Genomic DNA, 14,738 nt, shown 5'->3' with positions numbered 1-14,738 from the left:
GGCAACTGCAAAGCCACCAAGTATAATAGCAAGACACCAACAGGTAGGGAGGGTGACGACAATACTAAAGCATTAGCCTACAGACAGTAAGCACTACAGAAAGCCACAAAATGAAAGTTTTTAAACAGATAAAGGAGCAATGAGACTCTACAGAATGTTGTTTAACTGCAAACAAATCAGTTACCCGTGCAGATTAGTTAATAGCAATAAAAATACACTCATAAACTATGCAGCAGGCAATAAAAAGTGCTATATATAAATTGCTAGAAACAATAATCAGTATAAATAATCGAAAAAAAAAAAACAGGATACTTATATATCTCAGCTAAGAGTAGTAGTCAAGGACTACCTTCATCCAGGACAACTAATGGTAAAGACGGACACCACCACAGTTATGTGGTACATAAACAAGCAGGGGGGTACACATTCCTACCCCCTCTGCAGACTAGCCATGGCATTGTGGAACATGGCCTTGAGCTATCAAGTACAACTACAAGCTCAATTCCTGCCAGGAAAGCTGAATATTTTGGCAGATGAACTAAGCAGAAATCTCATGGACCCACACGAATGGAAACTGGAACCACAAATTTTCAACATGTTGACACGCAAATGGGGGAGCCCAGACATAGATCTTTTTGCCTCACCCCAGAACTACCAGTTGGACAAATTTTGCAGAAGAACTCCTCACAAAAAAAGCTTGGAAAGTGGATGCACTGTCCTTCAGCTGGGAAAACCTAACAGTCTATGCCTTTCCCACTCTGCCTCTGCTCTCCCAAAGTTCTACTAAAAGTCAAACAGGACAAACCAAAAGTGATTTTGATTGCTCCAGACTGACCTCGCCAACACTGGTACCCAGTCCTATGCAGTCTGTCACTAATTTCTCCATGGCAACTGCCTCAGACACCTTCCTTACTGTCTCAGCAGAACAACTAAATTCTACACCCTCAGCTCCAAACTTTGAATCTTGCAGCTAGGCTAATCACTTAAATTCCCCCTTAGCATCCCTAAACTGTGATGGATGTCATTTTGGAGGCAAGAAGACCTAGTACTAGAAAATGTTATGCTGACAAATGGAAAAGATTCTGTGCCTAGAATAAATCTCTAGAGATGAGCACAGCAGTGCCCAATTTACCTCAGATTTTGCAATACTTAACTGAGATGCTTCACAGGGGCCTGTCTTTTTCTTCCATAAAAATCCATGCCTCAGTCATTTCAGCTCGTTACAACACAGAAACCCCCCTCTTCTGTCATCCTCTGCTAAAGCAGTATCTTAGAGGGCCCAAAAACTTGAGGCCACCCAGGAGAACTCCAACCCTTGCCTGGGACCTTAACTTTGTATTGGAGAAACTCACTCTACTGCCTTTTGAGCCAGCTACTATTGCAGACTTGAAATTTCTTTCCTGGAAAACAGCCTTCTTTTTAGCAATCACTTCGGCTAGAAGGATTTCTGAATTACAGGCCCTTATGGCAGTGGAGCCTTTCATCATCTTTCATGCAGACAGGGTGTCACTCAGGACCAACCCATCCTTCATGCCCAAGGTGGTATACAGTGTGGCTCTTAATCAGTCCATTCATTTGCCAACTTTCTTTCCCAATCCACAGAACAAGGGGGAGCGGATTCTGCATACATTGGATGTACACAGACAACTTAGATTTTACTTAGACAGGACTAAATCTCGAAGAAAATCTGAACAACTGCTGGTAGCATTTGCTGCAGGGGCAGAGGGAAAGGCTATTTCAAAGCAAACCATTTCCAAATGGATAAGCCATTGTATTCATTTCTGCTATAAGCACCATGGAAAACCTATCCCCCAGGGGATCAGATCCCATTCCACCAGGGCTGCATCTACTTCTACAGCCTTTCTCAGAGGTGTTCCTACCAGGGATATTCTAGAAGCTGCTACCTGGAGTTCAGTTCATACTTTCGCCAAACACTATCATTTACCAATTTTCTCTAAATCCAGAGATGGATTTGCCACTGCTGTTTTGCAGGGCCTTATAGCCGATCCTAATGCTATATAAATCCATCCTCCCAACTATAGCTTTGGGAATCTACCCAAATGTAATGACTGCAACAGTGAAAAATGAAGAACATAGTACAGTTGTGGACACTTACCATAAATGTAGATGTTCGAGTGTATTCACTGTTGCAGTCTTGGTTACCCTCCCTCCAGCCCCCTGTTTTTTCTCTTACTATGCTTCTACTTTCTCTTACTACACTTAAAAGCCTTTTTGGTGTATTTGCTTTTGTTTGGAGGTATATTGTTGTGTTTCAAATTATTTATATATTTTGCTCCCCATTTGGGGGGCACCTGACATCTGGGGCAAGAAAAACTGATGTAATGGCGTCGCCTGCATGTTTTATACCCCTGACTCCCTGACATCATGGAAGAAGGGACAGCAGCTGACGTAGGACCCAAGACTTTGTTAATCAGGCCGACTGAGGGCAACCTGTCAGCAGATTACCCAAATGTAATGACTGCAACAGTGAATACACTCGAACATCTACATTTATGGTAAGTGTACACAACTGTACTTTCTGTAGCATGATGTCACACACTCAGAGTGACTAGAGTGCCCAGTAGTACAGGTTCTGTAGCATGATCTCACTGCCTTAGAGTAACTACAGCAGCCTAGTACTACAGGTTCTATAACATGCTCTGACAACCTCAGAGTGACTACAGCAGTCCAGTAGTACAGGTTCTGTAACGTGATTTCACAGTGTCAGATTGACTACAGCAGCCTGGTAGGACAGGTTTTGTAGCATGATCTCACAGCCTCTGACTGACTACAGCAGCTAGGTATTACGAGATTGTTAAATTGATCTCACTGTGTCAGAGTGATCTCAGCAGCCTGGTAGTACAGGTTCTGTAGCATGATTTGACAGCCTCAGAGTGACTATAGTAGCGGGTAGTACAGATTCTGTAGCATGATCTCACAGCCTCAGACTAACTACAGTAGCCCAGTAGGACAGGTTTTGTAGCATGATCTCACAGCCTCAGAGTGACTACAGCAGCCTGGTACTACATGTTCTGTAGCATGATCTCACAGCCTGAGAGGGACCACAGCAGCCCGCTAGTACACGTCCTGTAGCATGATCTCACAGCCTCAGAAAGACTACAGCAGCTCGGTAGTACAGGTTCTGTTGTATGATCTCAGAGCCTCTGTGTGACTACAGCAGCCTGGTAGTACGGGTTCTGTAGCATTATGGCACACACTCAGAGAGACTACAGTGCCTGGTAGTACAGGTTCTGTGGCATCATCTCACTGCCTCAGAGTGACTACGGCAGCCCCATTATACAGGTTCTGGAGCATGATCTCACTCCCTGAGAGTGACTACAGCAGCCCAGTAGAACAGGTTCTATAGCATGATCTTACAGCCTCAGAGTGAGTAAAGTAGTCTGGTAGTACAGGTTCTGTAGTATGACCTCACAGCCCCAGAGTGAGTACAGAAGCCCATTAGAACATGTTCTGTAGAATGATCTCACAGCTTCAGAGGAACTACAGCAGCCCGGTAGAACAGGTTCTATAGCATGATCTCACAGCCTCAGATATACTACAACAGCCTGGTATTACAGGTTCTCTAGCATGACCTCACAGCCTCAGAGTGACTACAGCAGTCCTGTAGTACAGGATGTTCTTCGTGTTTTACTGTTGCAGTCATTACATTTGGATTATCTGCTTGCAGTAGCCCTCAGTCAGCCTGATTAACAAAGTCTTGGGTCCTGCGTCGGATGCTGTCCCTTTTTCCATAACATCTGGTCATCAGGGGTAAAAAACATGCAGCTGACGTCATTACATCAGTCTTTCTTGCCGTGCGGTGCCCGAAGCAGAAGCCGTTCACAAGTGCCAGTCGGCCGACTCCTGAAATTTTCATTTTCAAGTTTCAGAACCGAAGTCTTCAACTAAAGCTAAGTACCCTATTGGGGAAACTTTTTCTTGCTCCTTACCGATGTCAGTAAAAGTTAATAATTGCATTAGATGTGGAAAGCAAATACCTCACAAAGATTTTCATTCATACTGTATTCTTTGCCTGGGCCCTGACCACAACGTACCTTGCTGTTGGTTTTGTGCTTTATTTAATCAGCGCACTATCCGTTGTCTGTATATTTTCACCTCTAAATTTTTCAGTTCTTGGTTTAATTATCCAGAAATGTGGTCAGTTAGCCATCCGACTACTGGGATTCTGAAAAAATGTAAAGATAAAGACAGAGACAGGCCACCTAGGTCCAAAGCTGCTGAAGATGCTTCTCCTAAGCCAGTCGCCAGTTCACTGGTACTCAGTGAAGCACTTTTGCAGCCCCTGATACACGCTACTTCTGATTCGCAGGCCTCTACTGAGACCCATTCGGAGTCTGGTATGCCGCGAGATACTTCAACTGTGGAACCTGCGGATGTCTCAACCTTGGATGGGTCCGTAGCCGCTGTGCAGGCACTGGCTTCTTAGGGTGCATTCAGGCCTAAGGACTTGCTTATTAAACCGAAGCCTCCTTCTTCATTTAGTCCAAAATCTCAAACCATGCCTAAGAAACCGACGCCCAGGCCGCATGCCTTAAAAACAAATTATAAGAATGGCTGAAGATCTTATAACTTTAATCAGGGGAAGCCAACCTCCCCCTTCTAAGAGACCTAAGACTGAAGTTGTTTATGAATCTTCTGACCAGGACTCTGATTTTTCTGATTCTTCTGATGATCTGGATTTGCCCTTATCTACTTATGAGGATTTTGATACAGAGGACTCTATTCCCTCTGCTTCCCCTCCAGAGGATTTTTCTTTTGGTGAAACCTTACATACTCTATGGGAGCATTTCCACTGAGAAAGCCGGGATTTTTCTGATTCAAAAAAGAGGCTTAGGGATTTCTTACTCCTGCCTCAGCATAGGCTTTTAGCTATACCTCCTGTACTAGACATTGTAGATGATGCCTTTTCGGAATCTAGTTTGGCCCCTGACTCTTTGCCTGCTGCTCCCAGAAAACCTGACAGATATTACAGGGTTCCTGATTCACACAAGTTTCTTTTTAAAAATCCTATTGCAGATCCAGAGACTATTTCACAGGGACCCAAGGGCATTAAGGCTTCTGCTGCTAAATATCCTACCCCTTCTGATAGAGATTCCAGGGCGCTGGATAGATGGGGTAAGAAGGTTTACACTTCTGCAACCTTGGCCATTAGGGCTTTAAACTGCCAGTTTCATATGTTAAAGTATCAACAACATGTTATTGGGTTGTTTAAACAGAAAATGATGTTGATTCCTGACTGTGCTGAAAATACAGAATTACAGGATTTAATGCATTCTGCTGAACAGGTTGGTAAACATACTTTGCAATGTGGATTTGATTCATTAGAGGCCTCTTGCAGGGCTGCTGTTACTGGATCTGTGCTCAGAAGGCATGCTTGGCTTAAGGAGCAATCTTTGCCTGATCATGTTAAAGCTAAACTGTTGGATGCTCCCTTAAATCAGGACCGTCTGTTTGGCAACAAAGCTGAGGAAGTTCTTAAAAAGGTGGAAGATAAAGCTAAATCTATGCAAACTGTTAAAGATTTCTTGCAAGTTCAGCCTCCTAGATTTAGTAGGCATTGGCCCTCTAAGAATTGGTCCTTTCCAGCCCCTTCCAGGTCTTCTAAAGCCAAACCCAGACACAGCAGAAACCCCAGATTTCAGTCCCAGGGGACACACAAGACTAAGCAGTGGGGGATGTCCGCACCCAAATCTGGGAGAAGTAAGACTCCCCCCTATGGAAAACTGTCTCAATGACTTGCATTTAAAACTTCCATGCACTTCCCAACTGAATGCTCCTTTTGGTGGAAAGATTGATCTGCAGGCCAAAAACTGGGAGCTCATTACCCAGAACAAATGGGCTTTAAATATAGTGTCCCAAGGATACAGATTTCACTTCCACACATTACCAACACCAAGGGGGTAGCCAGATCTACCCCCATATCAGTGGGCAGAGCTCTAAAATCAAATATTCTCTCTCTTAAGCATGGGGGCTATTCAGTTGGTACCAGAAGAAGAAAAGGGACAAGGTTTCTATTCAAGACTTTTCCTGGTACCCAGAAAAGGCAATACATGGTGTCCTATCCTGGACCTGTCTACTCTAAACACCTTTCTGGTGATTCCAAAATTCAAAATGCTGACTCTTCACCAGCTGCTTCCTATGCTAGGCAAAGATGCATGGTTGGCAACACTAGACTTAAAAGAAGCATACCTGCACATCCCTATCAGGGAGTCTTGCAGAAGATACCTACGCTTCAAAGCAGGCTACATGCACTATCAGTTCTCTGCACTGCCCTTTGGCTTATCTACTGTGCTCAGGGTATTCACAAAGTGCCCAGCTCCAGTCATTGCATTTTGCAGGCAAAGAAATATTCAAATATACCCATACCTGTACGTTTGTGTAATTCAGGCAAAAAGCCAGGACATACTTTTGAATCATCTGGCCTTTGTTCAAAGGGTGCTGACTTGTCTAGGGTACACCATAAACGAAAAGAAATCAGACCTGGTACCCTGTCAACAAATTATATTCCTGGGAGTAAGCTTGAATACAACTTCCCAGATGGCTTTTCTCACACCAGAGAAACTGATTCATTTGACATCCTATTTCAAACAAGTGGCCACAAAAAACAAGTTATCTGCAAGGCAAATACTGCAAGCCTTGGGGTTCATGGCCTCCTGCATTCTTCTAATTCCATATGCAAGGCTGCATATAAGGAAACTACAATGATATCTCAAAAACCTATGATGCCAACATTCACAGGATCTAGAAGCAATGATTCCTATCATACCTTACCTGTGCCTAGAGTTCCTTTGGTGGGCAGAGGCCTGCCACCAAAACAGGGGACTACCATTCACACTACCCCCTGCCACCCAAACCTTAACAACAGACGCATAAGACTATGCATGGGGGGCTCAGCTGGCAGGGAAGTGCATTCAGGCCAAATGGAACCCAAGTCAAATGCACCTGCACATAAATCAAAAGGAAATGTTAGCTGTACAGAATGCTCTGACAGCCTTCAAGGACCACATTCTTCCAGGACAACTAATGGTAAAGATGGACAACACCACTGTCATGTGGTACATAAACAAGCAGGGGGGGGGTAACACATTCTTACCCCCTCTGCAGACTAGCCATAGCATTGTGGAACACAGTGTTGAGCTACCAAGTGAATCTACAAGCTCAATTCCTGCCAGGAAAACTAAATACACTGGCAAACAGACTAAGCAGAAACCTCATGGACCCACATGAGTGGAAACTGGAACCAAGGATTTTCAACATGTTGACAAGCAGATGGGGGAGCCCAGATATAGACCTGTTTGCCTCCCCCCAGAACCATCAACTGGACAAATTTTGAACAAGGATTCCCCACAAGCAAGCTTGGAAAATGGATGCTTTATCCTTCAGCTGGAAAAACCTATCAGTTTATGCCTTTCCTCCTCTGCCTCTGCTCTCCAAGGTACTACTAAAGATCAAACAGGACAAGCCAAGGATGATTTTAACTGCACCAGACTGGCCTCACCAACACTGGTACTCACTATTGCGCAGTGTGTCATGCTTGGCTCTATGGCACCTGCCTCATACTCCTTCCCTGTTGTCTCAGCAGGAGAACCAGATTCTGCACTTTCACCTGCAAACCCTGAACCTAGCAGCCTGGCTAATTACCTAATCTCTCCTTTACCATCCCTCAGTAAATCAGTGATGGATATCATTTTAGAGGCAAGGTGGCCAAGTACTAGAAAATCTTATGCTGCAAAAGGGAAAAGATTCTGTGCTTGGAACCAATCTCAAGGAATGAACCCAGCAGTGCCCAATTTACCTCAGATTTTACAATAATTGACTGAGATGCTTCATAAGGGCTTGTCCTTTTCCTCCATCAAAATTCATGCCTCAGCCATTTCAGCTGATTATAGCACAGAGCCTCCCCTCTTCTCTCACCCATTGCTCAAGCAGTTCCTCAGAGGGGCCAAAATTTTAAGGCCACCCAGGAGAGCTCCAACTCCAACCTGGGATCTTAACTTTGTCTTGGAGAAACTCACTCTTCCTCGCTTCGAGCCAGCTGCTACTGCAGATTTAAAATTTCTTTCCTGGAAAACAGCTTTCCTTTTAGCAATCACGTCTGCAAGAATGGTATCTGAATTACAGGCGCTTATGGCAGTGGAGCCTTTCATCATCTTTCATGCAGACAGGGTGTCCCTCAGAACCAATCCCTCCTTCATGCCCAAGGTGGTATCCAGTATGGCTCTTAATCGGTTCTTTCATTTGCCTACCTTCTTTCCTAACCCACAGAACAAAGGGGAATGGATACTGCAATCTTTAGATGTGCACAGACAGCTTAGATTCTACTTGGACAGGACTAAACCTCAAAGGAAATTGGAACAACTGCTGGTTGCATTTGCTGCAGGGACAGAGGGGAAAGTTATTTCAAAGCAAACCATTTCAAAATGGATAGGCCACTGCATTCATTTCTGCTATAAGCACCATGGAAAACCTATCCCACAGGCATCAGACCCCATTCATCCAAGGCTGCATCTACGTCTACAGCCTTTCTCAGGGGCCTCCCTACTAGGGACATCCTAGAAGCTGCTACCTTTAGTTCTGTATATACTTTCACCAAGCATTATCATTTGTCAATTTTCTCTAAATCCAGAGCTGGCTTTGCCACTGCAGTCTTGTAGGGCCTTATAGCCGGTCCTAATTCTACTTAAATTCCTCCTCCCAACCTTAGCTTTGGTAATCTACCAAAATGTAATGACTGCAACAATGAAACACGAAGAACATAGTACAATTGTGTACACTTACCATAAATGTAGATTTTTGACTGTATTCACTGTTGCAGTCCTGGTTACCCTCCCTCCAGCCCACTTTCTTCTTTTGGCTATACCTCTACTCTCCCTCACTATGTTCAAAAAGCTTTTCGGTCTATTTGCTTTTTTGTTGGAGGTATATCCTTGTATTTATAGATTTAATTGCTTCCCATTAGGGGTGCACCTGACATCTGCGGCAAGAAAAAACAGCTGCATGTTTTATACCCCTGACAACCTGACTTTATGGAAGAAGGGACAGCATCTGACACAGGACCCAATACTTTGTTAATCAGGCCGACTGAGGGCTACTGCAAGCAGATAACCCAAATGTAATGACTGCAACGGGGAATACACTCGAACCTCTACATTTATGGTATGTGTACACAATTGTACTTTCTCTAGCATTACTTCACAGGCTTGTAGTGACTATATCAGCCCATTAGTACAGGTTCTTTAGCATGACCTCACAACCTCAGAGTGACGAAAGCAGCCCGGTAGTACAGGTTCTGTAGCTTGATCTCACAGCCTCAGTGTGCTACAGCAGCCCATAGTGGAGGTTCTGTAGCATGATCTCACATACTGGGAGTGAATACAGCATCCGGGTAGTACAGGTTCTGTAGCATGATCTCACACCCTCAGAGTGACTACAACAGCCCAGAAGTACAGGTAAAGTAGCATCATCTCACAGCCTCAGAGTGTCTACAGAAGCTCTGTAATACATGCTCTGTAGCATGATCTCTGTGCCTCAAAGTGACTTCAGTAGCCTGGTAGTACAGGTTCTGTAGCATGAACTCTCAGCCTCAGAGAGACTACAGCAGCCTGGTAGTACAGGTTCTGTAGCATGAACTCTCAGCCTCAGAGTGACTACAGCAGTCCAGTAGAACACGTTCTGTAGCCTGATCTCAAAGCCTCAAAGGGACTACAGCAGCCCGGTAGTACAAGTTCTGTAGCATGATCTCTCACCTTCAGAGTAACTACAGCAACCCGGTACTACAGGTTAAGTAGCATGATCTCACAGCCTCTGAGTGACTTCAGCAGTCTGGTAGTACAAGTTCTGTACATGATTTCACAACCTCAGCGTGACTACAGCAGCCTGGTAGTACAGGTTATGTAGCATTACGGCACACACTCAAAGAGATTACAGTGCCCGGTAGTACAGGTTCTGTGGCAAGGTCTCACTACCTCAGAGTGACTACAGCAGCCTGGTAGTACAAGTTCTGGAGCATGATCTCACTCCCTGAGAGTGACTGCAGCAGCCCGGTAGAACAGGTTCTATAGCATGATCTTACAGCCTCAGAGTGAATAAAGTAGCCTGGTAGTACAGGTTCTGTAGTATGACCTCACAGCCTCAGAGGGACTACAGCAGCCTGGTACTACAGGTTCTGTAGCATGATTTCACAGCCTCAGATATATTACAGCAGTCTGGTATTACAGGTTCTGTAGCATTATGTTACACACTCTGAGTGACTGCATTGTCCGGTAGAACAGGTTCGGTAGCATGATCTCACTGCCTTAGAGTGAATACAGCAGCCTGATACTACGGGTTCTATAACATGATCTTACAGCCTCAGAGTGACTACAGCAGCCTGGTACTACAGGTTCTGTAGCATGATCTCACAGCCTCAATGTGACTTTAGCAGTCCGGCAGTACAAGTTCTGTACATGATTTCACAGCCTCAGCTTGACTACAGCAACCTGGTAGTACAGGTTCTGTAGCATTACATCACGGACTCAGAGTGACTACAGTGCCCAGTAATACAGGTTCAGTAGCATGATCTCACTGCCTCAGAGTGACTACAGCAGCCTGGTACTACAGGTTCTGTAGCATGATCTCACAGCTTCAGAGTGACTTTAGCAGTTCGGCAGTACAAGTTCTGTACATGATTTCACAGCCTCAGATTGACTACAGGAACCTGGTAGTACAGGTTCTGTAGCATTACATCACAGACTCTGAGTGACTACAGTGCCCAGTAATACAGGTTCAGTAGCATGATCTCACTGCCTCAGAGTGACTACAGCAGCCTGGTACTACAGGTTCTGTAGCATGATCTCACAGCCTCAGAGTGACTTTAGCAGTCCGGCAGTACAAGTTCTGTACATGATTTCACAGCCTCAGAGTGATGACAGCAGTCCGATAGTACAGGTTCTGTAGCACGATTTCACAGCCTCATTGTGACAACAGCAGCCTGGTAGTGCAGGTTCTGTAGCATGATCTCACAGCCTGAGAGTGATTACACCAGTTCGGTTCTACAGGTTCAGTAGCATGATCTCACTGCCACAGAGTGTCTACTGCAGCACGGTAGTACAAGCTGTGTATCTCACAGCCTCAGAGTGACTACAGCAGCCTGGTAGTACAAGCTGTGTATCTCACAACCTCAGAGTGACTACAGAAGCCCGGTAGTACAGGCTCTGTAGCATGATCTCACAACCTCAGAGATATTACACCAGCCCAGTACTACCGGTTATGTAGCATGATCTCATAGCCTCAGAGTGGCTACAGTAGCCCAGTAGTACAGGCTCTGTAGCATGATCTCACAACCTCAGAGTGATTACACCAGCCCAGTACTACCGGTTATGTAGCATGATCTCACAGCCTCAGAGCGACTACAGCAGCCCGGTAGTACAGTGTAGTATGATCTTACAGACTCAGAGTAATGACAGCAGCCCAGTAGTACAGGTTATGTAGCATGATCTCACAGCCTTAGAGAGACTACAGCAGCCCAATAGTACTGGATCTTCTTCGTGTTTCACTGTTGTAGTCATCACATTTGGGTTATCTGCCTGCAGGTAGCCCTCAACTGGCCTGAATACCCGAATCTTGGATTCCTGTGTTGGATGCTGTCTCTTCTTCCATGACGTCAGGTTGTCAGGGGTATAAAACATGCAGCTGATGCCATTACATCAGTCTTTCTTGCTGCACACTGCCCAAAGCAGAAGCAGTTTGCAAGTGCCAGTCGGCCGATTCCTGAAATTTTCTTTTTCGAGTTTCAGAACCGAAATCTTCAAGCAAGCTAAGTACACTGTTGGGGATCCTTTTTCTTGTTCTTAACCGATGTCAGTAAAAGTTAACAATTGTCTTACCTGTGGAAAGCAAATACTTCATAAAGATTTTCATTCGTACTGCATTCCTTGCTTAGGCCCAGACCACGACGTCCCTTGCTGTCGGTTTTGTGCCTTGTTCAACCTCTGAACTATTCATCGTCAGTCTATATTTGCAGCTAATTATTTTGGTACTCGGTATAACTATCCAGAAATGGGTTCGGCAAGCCATCCGACTACCGATATTCTGAAAAAATGTAAGGATAAAGACAGAGAAGACCACATAGGTCCAAAACTGCAGACGACACTTCCGTTAAGCTATTCGCTAGTCCGCTGGTACTCAGTGAGGCACTTTCGCAGCCCCTGATACCCGCTACTTCAAATTCGCAGGCCTCTAATGAGACCCATTCGGGTCTCGTATGCCACGAGATGCTTCTTTGACTATGCAACCTGCAGATGTCTCTACCTTGGATGGGTCTGGAGCCGCTGTGCAGGCACCAGCTTCTGAGGGTGTATTCAGGCCTACAGACTTGCATTTTAAACCGACGCCTTCTTCTTCCTCCAGGCCTAAAACTTGACCCATGCCTAGAAAACTGACGTCCAAACCGCATGATCAGGCCCATATGCCTAAAAAACAAATGCTTAGAATGGCTGAAGACCTTATTACTTTAATTAGGGGAAGCCAGCCTTCCCCCTCTAAGAGACCTAAAATTTATTTTCCTTCTGATTCTTCTGATCAGGATTCTGATATTTCTGTTTCTTCTGATTACCAGGATTTACCCTTATCTACCTATGAGGATTCTGATGCAGAGGATTCCATTCCCTCTGATTCCCCTCCAGAAGATTTCTCTTTTGTTGAAACCTTGCACACTCTTAGGGAGCATTTCCGCTGGGAAAGCCAGGATTTCTCTGACTCCAAAAAGAGGCTTAGGGAATTCTTACTCCTTCCTCAACACAGGCCTTTAGCTATCCCTCCTGTTCTGGACATTGTAGATGATGCTTTCCTGGAATCTAGCCTGTCCCCAGACACTTTACCTCCAGCTCCCAGAAAACCTGACAGGTATTACACAGTACTTGACTCTCACAAGTTCTTCTTCAAGAATCCTACTGTGGATCCAGAAACTGTTTCCCAAGGACCAAAGGGCATTAAGGCTACTACTGCCAATAATCCTACCCCTTCTGATAGGTATTTTAGAGCCTTGGACAGATGGGGTAAGAAGGTATACATTTCTGCTACTTTGGCCATTAGGGCTTTAAATTGCCAGTTTCATATTTTAAAATACCAGCAGCATATTATGGGACTACATAAACAGAAAATGATGTTGATTCCTGACTGTGCTGAACACAAAGAATTACAGGATTTAATGCATTCTGCTGAACAAGTTGGTGAACATACTTTGCAGTGTGGTTTTGACTCTTTAGAAGCATCTTGCAGGGCTACTGTCACTGGGTCTGTACTTAGAAGGCATGCTTGGGTTAAGGAGCAAAACTTGCCAGATCATGTTAAAGCTAAATTACTGAACGCTCCCTTAAACCAAGACCGCCTGTTTGGCATCAAAGCAGAATTCGTCCTCAAAAAAATGATGGAAAAAGCTAAATCTATGCAAACTGTTAAAGATTTCCTGCAAGTATAGCCTCCCAGATTTAATAGGCATTGGCCTTCAAAGAATTGGTCCTTTCCAGTCTCTTCCAGGCCTTCTCAATCCAAACCCAGGAACAGCAGACCACCTAGGTTACAGTCTCAGGCTACGCACAGGCCTAAGCAGTGGGGGGCTTCCACTTCCAAAGCAGGAAGTACTAAGACTCCCCTCTATGGAAAAATGGCACAATGACTTAACCTTAACCCTTCCAAGCCCTGCTCAACTGCCTGCTTTCTTAGGAGGAAAGTTCGTCCTGCATGCAAAAAACTGTGAACTCATTACCCAGGACAAATGGGTTTTAAATATAGTTTCCCAAGGATACAGATTTCACTTCCACATCCTACCAACCCCAAACGCTTGGCCAGATGTATCCCCAAATCAGTGGGCAGAGGCACAACAACAGGTTCTCTCTCTTCTAAGTATCAGGACAATTCAACCTGTCCCAGCAGAAGAAAGGGGTCAAGGTTTTTATTCAAGACTTTTCCTGGTACCCAGAAAAGACAGTTCCTGGTGTCCTATCCTGGACCTCTCTATTCTAAACACCTTTTTGGTAATCCCAAAATTCAAAATGCTAACACATCAACAGCTGCTTCCTATGCTAGGCAAAGATGCCTGGTTGGCAACCTTAGACTTAAAGGAAGCTTACCTGCACATTCCAATAAGGGAATCTTGCAATAAATGCATACGCTTCAGGGCAGGCTACATGCACTATCAGTTCCCTGCACTTTTCTTTGGCTTATCTACTGTGCCCAGGGTATTAACAAACTGTCTAGCTCCAGCCATTGCATTTTGCAGGCAGAGAAAAAATCAAATATACCCATACTTGGACGATTGTCTGATTTAGGCAGAAAGCCAGGACTTGCTATTAAAACAACTGGTATTCGTAAAGAACCTTCTATCCTCTCTGGGGTACACCATAAACGTATAGAAATTTCACCTAGTACCCTGCCAACAGATTGTATTCCTGGGAGCAAGCTTGAACACAACTTCCCACATGGCTTTCCTTACTCCAGAGAAACAAGTTTATTTGACAACCTACTTCAAACTATTGGCCACAAAGACCCAGCTATCTGCAAGGAGACTTCTGCAAGCCCTGGGGTTCATGGCCTCTTGCATTCTACTAATTACATATGCAAGACTGCATATGAGGAAACTACAATGGTATCTAAAAAGCCTATGGTGTCAACATTCTCAAGACCTGGAATCAATGATTTATATCATTCCTTGTATAAAGACAGAGTTTCTTTGGTGGGCA

At 44.7% G+C, this 14,738-nt stretch overlaps 1 protein-coding gene across 10 annotated transcripts in view; it reads left to right on the top strand.

Annotated features, from left to right (window-relative positions):
- Positions 1 to 14,738, top strand: part of MYT1L (myelin transcription factor 1 like) — a 2,965,652-nt gene that overhangs the window by 776,805 nt on the left and 2,174,109 nt on the right. The gene's annotated exons all lie outside the window — the stretch shown is intronic.

Source organism: Protopterus annectens, chromosome 1.part0 (assembly GCF_019279795.1).
Source record: "Protopterus annectens isolate FY-2018-M chromosome 1.part0, PAN1.0, whole genome shotgun sequence".
NCBI lineage: Eukaryota > Metazoa > Chordata > Ceratodontiformes > Protopteridae > Protopterus > Protopterus annectens.
The sequence above is the reverse complement of the archived record's forward strand: the minus strand, read 5'-3'. Positions and strand labels throughout refer to the sequence as shown.